This window comes from Garra rufa, chromosome 2, assembly GCF_049309525.1.
Source record: "Garra rufa chromosome 2, GarRuf1.0, whole genome shotgun sequence".
In the NCBI taxonomy this organism is placed as follows: domain Eukaryota; kingdom Metazoa; phylum Chordata; class Actinopteri; order Cypriniformes; family Cyprinidae; genus Garra; species Garra rufa.
The window spans coordinates 60440555-60454499 of record NC_133362.1 but is presented as its reverse complement, the minus strand read 5'-3'; positions in this window follow the sequence as shown (position 1 = coordinate 60454499).

Sequence of the window (13945 nt, the reverse complement as noted above, 5' to 3'; positions counted from 1 at the left end):
GGTACTTATCCACACTGATATAGAATACAACTTTTAGACTCTGGGACGCCATTCATTATCAATAAATGAAGCAACAAGCAACAGTAAAAACATTCTTAATTTATATATTATCTGTATATCTTTACAGGAACAAAGTCCCACACAAAGGTATTCACAAGTCAATGACCAAGTACCTATCCTGGTTAAGTTTTTTTCTGGAGAGGATTTAAAACCAGCCTTCAGGCTCTCCAAGAAAAGCATCAACATGCTAATCCGGATGCTGCCCCATCAAAAAGCCCATGGATGGAGCCATGAAATTGAAGTGCTGGTAACAGTTTATTGGCTGGCCTGTGGAGCGTCCTACAGGGTCACTTCAGACACCTTCAGCATGCCACTTGCAACAGTCTGTAGGACTGTTCACAATATTGTGGAAGAGATGATGACAATCCTCCACAAAGTTATTCACTTCCCAAAGGCAGAAGAGATGGAGGAGGTGGGGGCCAGCTTTGCTCGCCTTGCTGGCCACGAGGCATTTCGCTGTGTCGCTGGTGCCATCGACGGGTGCCACGTCAGGATTCTTCCTCCTGCAGAGCCACAAAAAAAGTGTTATAAGTGTATAAATTGAAAGCTTTTTCCTTCCATCATTCTTCAGGGCACCTGTGATGCCAAGGGTGCATTTATAGATGTGTACATTGGCAATCCAGGATCTGTCCATGATGCCCTTGTCCTGTGCAGATCACCCATGTATCAGCAGGCTCTGTATCCACCAGCTGGACACTGTCTCTTAGGAGACGGTGGATACCCATGCCTGCAGCGTCCCATTGCAATTATGACCCTGTACCGCCAGCCTGTTGCAGGTATGATGACTCATTTTGTCTCAGACACACACACACACACACACACACACACACACACAAACATAATCTATCAAATATTGTTACTATTTTAACTTTGTAATACACCACACATTTTCTACACATTTTCTGATTACCAGGCCAGGTTGAAGCCCGATACAACAGGCATCACGCTCTGGCTAGAAACATCATTGAGCGCTCCTTCGGGATGTTAAAGACACGCTGGCGTGCCATTTTCTTGAGAGCCTTGGAGATCAGGCCACTGTTTGCCCCAAAGTTGATTGCTGCCTGCTGCATCCTCCACAACATTTGCATGATAGGAGGTGATCTCCTGGATGAGGAAAGCCATGGGCAAGACGGCAGCGAGGATGACGTGGAGAACGAACCAGTGGATGAAAGGGACCTATCAGGGAATCATCTCCGAGGACGTCTTGCAGCTCAGCTATCTTCTCCTGAGGGACTGCCTGCTTGTCTGAATGAACATGACTACATATAGACAGTAGCCTAAACCTTTCCAGATGTTGCCATGTTTACTAAAAGATGAAAAAACAGTTTAACAAAGTGTACACATTAGATCAAATATAAAACATTTTTATAAAGATAGGTATGAATATATAGGTAAGCAGATATATATATATATATATATATATATAAAGAAAGATAAATGTTTTTTTTTTTTTTTTGATGTTGGTATGTTCTTCTTGAGGTTTAAACTGCATGACTGTAATAGTAAACAACTGCAATAAAAAATGCTATATCATTTGTGTTTTGTTGTAAATATAAAGAATACAGTTGCTACATGAATAAATTGCCTAGATAGAATTCAAAACATTTATTCATTTTTAATTTATTTAAAGCAGATTCATTTATTTAAGACATTTAACTAAAACATATTTTTTTAGAATTTGTTGACAAGTTTTTCAAAAAGAGACAGGTATCTCTCTGCTCTGGCTGTTGCTGCCCTCTCCTTCTCTTCTTCCCTCGCCACTGCCTGTCTTTCCCTTTCCTCTTCCCTATCAGCCTGTTCTTTCAGAAAATCAAGGAGAGCCTGGCTGTCCCTCGACGGCTGACTACTGCTCTTGGCTTCATCAGAAGGGGCAGAGGCCGGCGTGCTGACTGAGCCACCTGTAGTGGCAGTCAGGTTTGATGCAACAACCAGGGGCAGACTGATTGAGTGCTGCATCCATGGCAGTGTACCACTACCGGCCTCTACCCCTTTCCCTGTAGGTGGGTCCCTAAGCTCCTGAAATATCTGACATACCCATATGTTGTTTCAAACCAGTAATTTATTGATTGATTGATTGACTGATTCACTCTACACAAAGGAAGATGTTTTGAAGAATATTTGTGACCCTGGACCACAAATTAGTCCAGTTGCTGGGGTATATTTATAGCAATAGGCAAAAATACATTGTATGGGTCAAAATCATTGATTTTTATTTTATGGTAAAAATCATTAGGAAATTACATCATTAAGAACTTCATTTGGACAACTTTAAAGGTGATTTTCTCAATATTCAGATTTTTTGCACCCTCAGATTCCAGGTTTTCAAACACCAGATATTGTCCTATCCTAACATACATCAATGGAAAGCTTATTTATTCAGCTTTCAGATGATGCATAAATCTCGATTTTGAAAAATTGACCCTTATGACTGGTTTTGTGATCCAGGGTCACATTTGTTAATTAAACAGTTTGGGGGCACCAGACTTCTTTAGTATGAAAAAATTTATATTAGAAATCAGTGGTACCTCAGAACTGTTTGGTTACAAATATTCTTAACAATATCTTCCTGGGTAGAGCAAAAAAAAAAAAAATGTATACAGGTATGGAACAACTGGGGGAGTAAAGGACATAATTTTAATTTTAGGGTGAACTATTCTTTTTATCATCTCAAAATAAACTATGCAAGATAAAATGTAATGGCCTATGCATCCATGATAACTTTCATATAAGACCAGTTAGTCTTTACACAAATCTTGGTATGGGTCTTTCGGTAACAGAAGCAGAGGAACAGGCAGATTACCTTGTATTTGTCTTTCAGATTGCTCCATTTCGTCTTGGCCTGTTTGGCCGTTATGGCCAAACCAGAAGTGGAAACAAAGTGCCTAGACAAAATAAAAATAGAGATTGACATGACATAAACCTTCAGACATGCAGGGAATGATACAAGCAATCAAAATCAATACTCACTCCCATCCACTTTTGCAGGAGTTGCGCCTCCCTGTGAAAAGACTGAGAAGAATTTTTATTATATTCTGACATCGCGATTCAATTGAAGATTATTCGATCTGTGTTTGTCACACAATAAAATGATTTACATGGTCAGATTCTTGAGAATGAGCACTTTCTTGTGATAAATGACTTGTCTGTTTTGTGAAAAATATAAGAAAAACACATTCTTTGTAATAATTCTTCACAATCATTAGGCGGAAATTTGTGTGGAACAACATAAATTCTAAGCATCATTTTACTACTTTATGTATCAAGTTATGGTATTCCTCGTAAAGAGGAGACTCTAAGCTTTCAAATGAGATCACATATGGGCTGATACTATATGAGGAAGGTCATGTAAATGAAGCATCAACATTTTGAAACAATTTTGTTTCAAATGAGTTTAAGAGGTTTAAAAAAAAACAAGTTTTAAGCAACCATTATAGTGGTCAGTGTTCGCATTAGTTGGGCTCTTGACCCTTAAATCTTCAATATTATTATTATAGTCTTGTTTGGCTGCTGTATTTGAGTTAAAACAGCCAGACATAAGCTCATGTCATCAGGTGATGATTATGTTTTAACATATTCATTGTTTGACGTGAATCACCTAGTGTCTAATCTCTTTAGTTTTTTTTCCCCTGTTGTAATAGCCGTGACTAGTGATGGGTCATTTTTGAACGATTCGTTCATTTTGAACGAATCTTTATGTGACTCGTGAAGAACGAGTCGTCTCGGGGAATGATTCGTTCAGTCGCGCATGCGCAATTGCGCAACTATGAACGAAGGACTCAAACCCGAAGACTCGAGAGATGAACTAATCAATTCTGTTTCCGGCTCCAGCAGCATAGGTTAAGCGTATGGAGCCGTCACGTGATGAACGAACGACTCGGACCCAAAGACTCGAGAGATGAACTAATCAATTCTGTTTCCGGCTCCAGCAGCATAGGTTAAGCGTATGGGGCTGTCACGTGATGAACGAACGACTCGGACCCGAAGACTCGAGAGATGAACTAATCAATTCTGTTTCCGGCTCCAGCAGCATAGGTTAAGCGTATGGAGCCGTCACGTGATGAACGAACGACTCGGACCCAAAGACTCGAGAGATGAACTAATCAATTCTGTTTCCGGCTCCAGCAGCATAGGTTAAGCGTATGGAGCCGTCACGTGATGAACGAACGACTCGGACCCAAAGACTCGAGAGATGAACTAATCAATTCTCTTTCCGGCTCAGACTGCGTTAGTTAAGCTTATATAGGTTTGTCACGTAATGAACGAACGACTCGAACCCGGACAGATAGAAGTGAGGGAGCTAATCATGAAGACCCAGGTAAACAATGCATAAATCATTTGTTTCTAATAGCTTATAGTTTTGTCTTGTTTGTAGTGTGATCAACGTTATATAAACGTGTATGAGCATTACATGTGAAGTAAAACGTAGCTTTTTAATTATATTTTGGTAAAATGAACGAAATGACTCGAAAAAAGATTCGTTCATTTTGCTGAACGAGACTCAAAGATCCGAGTCGGTAAAATGATCCGAACTTCCCATCACTAGCCGTGACAACGCACAGAAGATCCAGTGCTTCCTATACATTTTGGAAAGATTTTTTTACGACCTGTTTAAATATAAAAAAAAGTGTTTCACAAAGGCACACATAGACATCAAGAACCAGCCCATGAATCTCAACTATGGTGACAAAGGCATATTCAGGTAAACAGATCAACTCTGAACTCTCATCATTTATTCATGCCGCAATGCATGATGGGAGTCATGGATGAGTTCTGATTGGCTACAACACGCTTTTTGATGGTCACCATTGTTGTGATGCTCACGCTGATTCTTCATGTCTGTGTGTCTACATTAAAATAAACTCTTTTTTCATCATCTGTCTGATTATGCCAAAACCGATTGTTCTTTTGTTCACAGTTTCTTGTAGTCTGTAAGGAAATCATATGTCAAATACTCAAGTCACTATATGATGATTATGTCAAACACAGTCAATGCCACCTGATGACTTCTGCTCTTGGCTTGTCTGGCTGTTATAACTCAGTAATTGCAGCAAAACAAGACCTAATGTTGAAGATTTAAAGGTCCACTGAAGTGCCTTGAAACACGCAGCGTTATTCTATGTGGTGACATACTTTTAACTGAAACAAAAACATCGCCCAGCCCCGTCCGCTAATTTTGAATACCCAATAGCGTTCCATTAATATCTGCCCGGGCCAGAGCCTTTGAGCTCGGTAAAGCCGCATTTGTAAGCTTATGACAGCCACAGACTAATAAATTACCCCACAGATTCAATATGAAACACTTGCTAAAACGAAATAGTGATCATAATCATGCTGAGGCTGTGTAGTTTAATACATCCCTGTCACACGGACGGACTGAGACGTGCGGATCCATTTGCAGCATTTTATTCAGGCAAACAAACACAAAGGGGCAGGCAGAAATCGTGGTCAAATACAGGCAGAAGGTCGGGGCTGGCAGCGAGAATCAAACACGGGAGGGAGTCCAGGAATCAAACACGGGAAAACAAACGCGGGAAGAAACGCTCAGAAATGCAGCTGTGTGTGTGAGTGGCATATAAGCTGTCCGTGTGATGAGCTGCAGGTGTGTGTGTGTGAATGAGCTGCAGGTGTGAGCAGTGATCAGTGCAGTGAGAAACAGGGAGCAGGTGAATGCAGTGATTAGTGCAGTGGCTTGTGGGGAATGAAGTCCATGATGTGTAGTGCAAGAGTTAATGACAGGACGACTCAATTCGTGACAGAGCCCCCCCGGGCAGACAGGAATCTCAGGACGGCTGGACGGAACCAGCGGAGGCTCTGGAAGACTGGGCGGAACCAGCGGAGGCTCTGGAAGACTGGGCTGAATCAGCGGAGGCTCTGGAAGGCCAGGCTGAACCAGCGGAGGTTCTGGAAGGCCGGGCTGAACCAGCGGAGGCTCTGGAAGGCCAGGCTGAACCAGCGGAGGCTCTGGAAGGCCGGGCTGAACCAGCGGAGGTTCTGGAAGGCTGGGCTGAACCAGCGGAGGCTCTGGACGGCTGGACGGGAGACCAGCTGCTCGAGCCGACAACAGCGGTGGGTCCTCCACGCTAGACACCAACCACCTTGAGACAGAATGGACCTGATGAAGTGCAGATGTAGCGACCATCTTGGCGACAGGCTCTGGCGTGGCGACCATCTTGGCGACAGGCTCTGGCGTGGCGGCCATCTTGGCGACAGGCCCCGGCGTGGCAGCCATCTAGTGAGCGGACTCTGGAAGGGCGGCCATCTTGTGAACAGGCTCTGGAAGGGCGGCCATCTTGTGCAGTGACTCTGGACTGTGTTTACGTGTGTGTGTGTGTGTGTGTGTGTGTGTGTGTTGTATTTGCATAGCGTTTGAAAGCTATTTCACTAATATTTCATATAAGTTCTACCCTCCATCTACCTCCATCCCTCCACCCCCCATCTCCACCGATTTTTCCTTACCTTTTTCTAGATCGAGACTGTTAAGGAAGCAGACTGACAAGACAGGTAAGTGAAAACGTAATAAGGTTTATTGATTTGCAGCAGAGCAATGTAGAAGATGACGTGCAGAACCAGGTAAGTGAACTGTCCAGAAGTTAGATGTAGAATGGATGTTAGACGGATGGCTGAAGTAGTACTTTTCCCTCTTTGCAGGAACGAAGATCGGAGGATGTCGAAGGAAGGACTGGATGCAGACTTATGGCACACACACGCACACTGGAGGCGGTGATCTGCTGGCGAGACAGACTGGACTGGGAATAGACGACAAGACAGGTAAGTAGTCACAGGTAAGTATTCAGAGTAAACTCGAGAACTTGGATGGAGTCCTGAGTGAGTCCGCTTTTGGATTAACGAGCCCGGACAATGGTGACTGTGTGTGGTGTGCTTATATGGGTGCCGTGATGATTGCGTGCAGGTGTGACTGATTAGTATTCAGGTGAGAGCGATCTTTGGGTGAGTGAGGTGGAAGAACCTGGCCAATCCGTGACAGAGACTGCCAATTACCATACTGCTGGCGAGTGTGATATCGTGGTCCATGAACTTCGCTGGCAGATGAGGATGGCATCGTTTGCCTGTTATTGATGCTTTGTACGCCAGAAGTCGATGGCCTAAACAAAGTATGCAATTCAGACTCTGTTTCTGACTGCAGTTGACCGGAAGGCGATACATTAAATTCAACTGAATTAGCAATTGATCTTATAATAGTGGGCGAAGCAAGAACATTTAGCAAAATGCTAATTGCTTCAGTTGTAGCACAATCCCTATCCATCATTGCAACCGCAGCAAATAGGCAGGTTACTTCTGGTTACGCTCAAACGGCTTCCGTTTGCACTGAAAAATCCACGCACATCCACGCATTTTGTTCATAGGTGTATATGCAAGGATCAAGATTGTATGTACATGCAAGTATGTATAGGTGTGTCTGCATGCAGCGAGTTTATATAGTTATATAGTTTTTTGTTGTTGTAGGTGTATATGCATGGATCGAGTTCAAATGTATAAGCGTGTGTGTCTGGGTGTATGCACGTCTCAAGTTTGTGTATATGCAAGTTATTCACAAGTGTTTATGCATTCTTTACTAACATAAGATGTACTGGTGTGGATTTCATATATATATATATTTGAACATCCAATAGTATACATGTATATGTGAGTAAATTATAGGTGTATATGCATGTGTTTTGTGTATGTATTGATAAGCAAAGTTTGATTTAAATCCTACGTGGCGCCTCATAGACCCATTATTAATGACTGAGTATAAAAACTCACAATAATTAAGCACTAAATTAGCATTTAAGAATGATTTAATGTTACACTGAAAACTTTACCATCAAAGGAATAAATTCAACTTTAAAATACATTAAAATAGAAAACAGCTGTTGTAATTAAATAAATTAAAAACTATTTATATTGTATTTAATTCTAATAATAATTATAGTATAAATATTACTGTTTTACTGTATTTTTGATTAAATAAATGCAGCCTTGGTGAACATAAATGTCTTTCCTCTTGGAGTCACGATTGGTCAGCAGCTGAACCCACAGGAATATTTACTAATTATGTATTTTTGAGTCTTCAAAGATTACCCAAAGATAAATAAATAAATCAAATTTCCTCACAATAAAAATGATAAATCAGCAACATTATATGACAGGTGATCATTTTTATTCAACACATCATGTAACATTTCAAACAGTACATCAATTACTGTTATGACAAATATAATGACTTAGAAATATGGCATACATAAAAATAAAATAATAACATAAATAAATACATAAAGTGTGCCATTCTTATAAGATCAAATTTCCTGCTGTATTGCGGTGACGGATAAAAGAAAAAAATAATAATACACATAAAACTAAAATCTAAAAAATGTCAGTAAAAGTACATTGCAAAAAACTAAAAACGAAAGTTTTCAGAATAGCAAACAATGATCACGGATCAAAAAATAATAAGTGTACATCAAAAATGTATTGAATGTAATGTTTCTTACTCTCAGTGCTCTCAGACATTGTCTGCTAATATTTAGATTTATTCGTATGCTTCTGCTGTTTGTCACTAGGCTTTTGTTTCCAGGTTTTGCACTTGCTTTTCCAAATGTGGCGGTTAGAGTTTGATGTAAATCAGGGCAGGGCTTAAGCGTCATCACTGGTCCACCAGTTCTAGATTGACAGCTCCTCCTCGAGCCAATCAGTCGTAGAGGGGCGTCAACGTCACTCCACGCGCCTCATCAGCTGCCGATGCTCGCTGTTCACTTGCAGGTGAAAATGGCCATCCGTCAGCTGGGGACATCTTTCCATGCAGCACACTGTGTCTGTCTGTCTGTCACTGATGTACGTCTGCCTGGCCATCCATTAACATTAAACCAAACTATCCTAGCCATAACCCGTCGCCATTATCTTCACCATCTTTAGTCTACGTTCACATCGTGAAAGGGAGCAGCCGGTCGGCCATATTGGCGGCACTGAAAGTAAACAATACCACTGAACCAAATGAAACTCGCATATTTCCCCAATTATTGCTGCTGAAAATGGTCAGTTATTGTCATGTTTTAGGCTGTGCTAATCGGTCGAACCGGGAAAAACATTTGGAGTATTATAGACTGACAAAATTTAAACTCTGTCTGAGTAACAAAAAGTGTTTGTGGTTGGCCAAACTGAACTAGAATTTCTTGGACAAAAAAACTTGATAACATTCATGTTTGTTCGTATCATTTCCAGTCTAGGAGTTAAAATATTAGTCTAATATCTTAATTAAAGGGGTTTGAACTAGAACATGCTCTCATGTTTGGTTCAAAAAACGCATTATTTTTGACATAATTTACATTATTACAATATCTTTCTCCCAAACCTGGCACAAATGCCTGGATTAGTTCTGTTTTTGATGAAGGCCCGACACAGTACTGCCACGCCTCACATCACACACTGACTCAAATTCAAAAAGGGAAAAAGCATAATTAACCCTTTCATACTACGTATCTTAACTTTAGTTCATCAAAATATTGTGCCCTTTCCTGCTCACTAAGTCCATCTCTCTGTGATTTAGCTGCTTCCACGTGATTTTGTGTGGTTTAGACAGCATAAATTAGCAGAACAACCTATTTAGTAGTATATTAACCGTGCAATCCATGCTGTTGTTTCCATCCGAGTATCACCAATATGGCCGCACATCAGGTTAACTGACCAAATCGTGACATGAATTCAAACCCACTCTTGAATAATACACTTTATTCCTCACTAAATTAATCATCCATTTAAATCAATGATTTAATTAAATGTCTTACTCTAAAAATAATAACTTGCTGCCACTTACTGGCTGTTTTACTTACTGACTTACTCATATACTCACTGTATTCAAACTTTATATATTTAAAACATCTATATAATAGTTATAAGGAATTACATATGTAGCTATGTAAACAAATAAATCATTGTGTTTATCAAATGCACGTGCCTCTGTAACTGCTTCTCTGTAAAACTATAGACCAATTTAGAGTAGACCTCACAGTTAAGTCACTTGCAGCTGTGCGCACATAGTGGTTGCAGAAAAACACCGGGAAAAATATGTATTTCTGTGCCTTTTGATGTCAAAATCTGAATGCAAATCATTTTTATACAACACTGTTGTCAAAGACGCCATTAAGATAAACGCAGATGTTTAAACGGACATACTATGGATGAAAACTGCTTACTTTACTTTTAAACCAAGAATTTGATTTAAACAATAGGTCTATATAATATTCACATGTTGTTAACAGGGGGCATATTGTATTAGCCCTACAGTTACAGCATGAAATATTATTTAAACCTATTACTATTAACATTTTTACATAACATTCATTTATTTTAATCTTACAATTCAGCCTTTTTTTTGCAGACGCAAGTTTATATCCACTAATTCGGACTTTACTTAACTTGATTACAAAAAAAAAAAAAAAAGATGGGCTTTACCCATAAAAAACATCATCCCTGTTTTGGATCTGTAAGACTATCCCACTATCTAAGGTCAATTTAGTTGAATATCAGTGCTTATCGATGGGGGACAAGCTCTTGTAATGAGCTGAGGACATTTCAAAAATGGCATCTAATCAATATAATCTTCTATAATTGTTTTCAAATCGAACTCTTTTGTACCGTTGTCATGTATCTGGTCTGTCTTCTCATCATGAACTCTTGCACTACACATTCTGGACTGCAATCCCCATAAGCCACTGCACCAATCACTGCACACAGCTGTTCCTCGTTTTCCACTGAACTGATTGCTGCACACACCTGTTTCACATTTTCCCACATGCATTTAAGCCAAAGACACACACAGCCACCTTGCGAAGTCTTATCATTCCCTATGGTTGTTATTCTAAGCGTTTTCCATGTTTCCATGCTCCCTGGCCTTGTTGTTTCCTTAGTTTATTCCTGGTTTGTTTTGTTTGTCTTATTTGTTTTCTTTGTCACTTTGGACTGCCCTTCTGGATTTCGACCCCCCGCCTGTGTTACGGATTACTCTCTGGATTGTCTTTGAGGTTACTGTTTGCCGATATTTTGACCCTGTCTGTTTGACCACGTCTGTTAAATAAATGCTGCGAATGGATCTGAACGTCTCTGACTCCTCCTTGTGACAACCGTATCCGTGTAGTTCTCTAGCCATAAAAGCTATCTCTCCCGAATCTTTACAAACCTATAATTGGTCTATAGTTTTCAGTGATCAGTTAGCCGAGTCATTGCATAAGCATTACAATAATTATTAATTAATTAATTTACTCATTTAAGGCTTATGGGTTGCCAGATTGGCATACAGCAGTGACAGACAGGTAAGGAATAATTGACGACGGGGCATTGACACGAAGCAGAGTTGCCGTTACACCTCAGGTGTGCATTATTTTCATTGAATTCAACGGACCAAAGTCAATCAACCGACGACAAACTGACCCATGCACGCAGATATCCATGCCTTCCTGTGTTTGTGTATTTAACTGCAACGTGCACATCACGCAGCCTTTAACCCAGAAGTGTCAGCATGCAGTTGAGGTGGGCTATGAAAAAATGACGAAACCAGTGGTCGAACGCTATGAACATAATAGTCGCTGTGATGCACCCGTATGCCGCATGAAATGTTTAGAATCTTTATGTGAACATGCTTTAATAAATATGTTCATAAAGCATTAATGTAAACATTTACTTATAAAGCTTGTTGCAGTATGAGTATAGTTGTTTAGTTAATTGTGTTGTACATGCAACTGGCTTTCAAAAATAGTAATGCGCCCCAGTAGAGCTTTGGGTCTAGAACTGCCCCTGGTCTGTGTGTCTATCAAAAGAGATCGACAGCAGTGTCTCTACTAATAGTGAAACTAAGTTAATTTTCTTCAAGACCACTTTGTGTGTGATAGCTGTCATGTAGTCTTTAAGTTATTATGCGTATGTTAACGTGTGTGTAACTGTATGTGTGTGCGTCTGTGAGGGAGAGAGTATGGGAGAAATAACAGATGTGCTTGCCGTACATAATAAAACATAATTTTGTGGCAAAAATCGACTATCGTTTTATCCTATTGTTTACGGTGTTTGGATTTTTGGTGATTTTGCTGTTTTAAGCTGTAAGGACCTTTGAAATAACTGAAATCGTGTGGTAAAGTGATATAGACATGTAATGCGGTTAAGTGTTGCCTGGAACTACGTTCGCCGTGTGTTTCTCTGAAAATAATGCACACCTCTAGAACGTCCGTCTGCCCCGTAGTATAAACACATAAACGCCTTATTCAACCAGCCGCCATTTTGAATCGAAACGAGGCTGTGAGGGATAGCAGTCCAGCAGCGTCCACTGTGGCGTATTGTTGTGTACCGAGATGCCAATCGTATAACCGTAAAATAATACATCATTTCACAATTTATAAAGGGCCATAGAATGCATTGAAACAATATTATAAATTGTTCTCTGATATCTACATAGAAAGTATATGGCAGAGGAAAGGGCAAAAAATCTCCAGAAATGGTTTAACAGCTCCATTTACAACCCTAGGATTTGTCCCTAGAATCAAATGCTCTGTTATTGCCTTATTTGGAATATTAGTGAATATTAATGAAGAGGTCTGCTCTGATTGGCTGTTTCACAGAGCTGCTCATCTCAGTAGCTGCCACATAAAGGAAATATTTATCTAATTACGGAGCTCTAGCGTTAAATCCACAACATTTTACTCTGTCTACTGTGATGCATGTGCTCTGTGTAACGTTATACTGAAGTGACACAAGGATTTACCAAGATTAGATGCTGTCAGCGGTGAATAGGATCTGGAAATCAATCACCATCATCAGCGCATTAATCTCTCCGTTTATGTGGTAAGTGAAATCTTACTGCATTGTAACAGACCACCGCTAGCATTAAGCTAACAGTGTCCCTTCAGTGGCTGGCCTTATTTTACTGATGTAATGACGTAAATGATGATTGGGCGATGCGAATGTTGGGGGCGTAACTATTAATGATCGGGACTATTGTGCAATAGTCGGTGTTATGTTGGAACTGACCTATTTTCCGGTGGTCTTTTGCAAACATCAGATTTATATAAGAAGGAGGAAATGGTGGTGTTTGAGACTCATGGTATGTCATGTCCATGTACTGAACTGTTATTATTCAACTATGCCAAGGTAAACACAGTTTTCCATTCTATGGCACCTTTAACAGGACAACAAGCTCCAGAAAACAAGGACTGTTCGACGGGACATATGACCTAACTTTCAGGTAACAATATTGCATTTATTTAGGAAAATGACTGTGGCTCGTTGTCCTTTAAACGCTTCTGATATCTGAATATCATTTTACGATTTGCGATTACGGCAAACCAATAAATAAATGTTATCTTTTGATCTCTATGCATAAAAATAAAAGTAGATCTATCTACTATCTAATATAAAAACTTTCTACCCACAGTTTTTTGTATGACTTAACACATTGTCTGAAAGAGGCTTACGTCCTTTCTTTGTCCTGTGGAAATTTGTGAAATGATATATTCTCTATTTTTATGACTAAACCATCTACATCTCGGTACGCAACAATACGCCACAGTGGACGCTGCTGGACTGCTGTCCCTCACAGCCTCGTTTTCGATTCAAAATGTCGGCGGGCTGAATAAGGCGTATAACAGTGTCCTGTGTGGAAAGATGTTTCCCCAGCTGACGGTTATCCATTCACCTGCGCAAGTGAACAGCAAGGTGAGCGTCGGCAGCTTAATGAGGTGCGCTGGAGTGACGTTTGACGCCCCTCTTCGACTGACTGGCTAGAAGAGGAGCTGTCAATCCAGAACTAATGAACCAATGATGACGCTTGAGCCCGCCCTGATATACATGAACCTCCAACCGCAACATTTGGAAAAGCAGGCGCAGAACGTGGAAACAAAAGCAA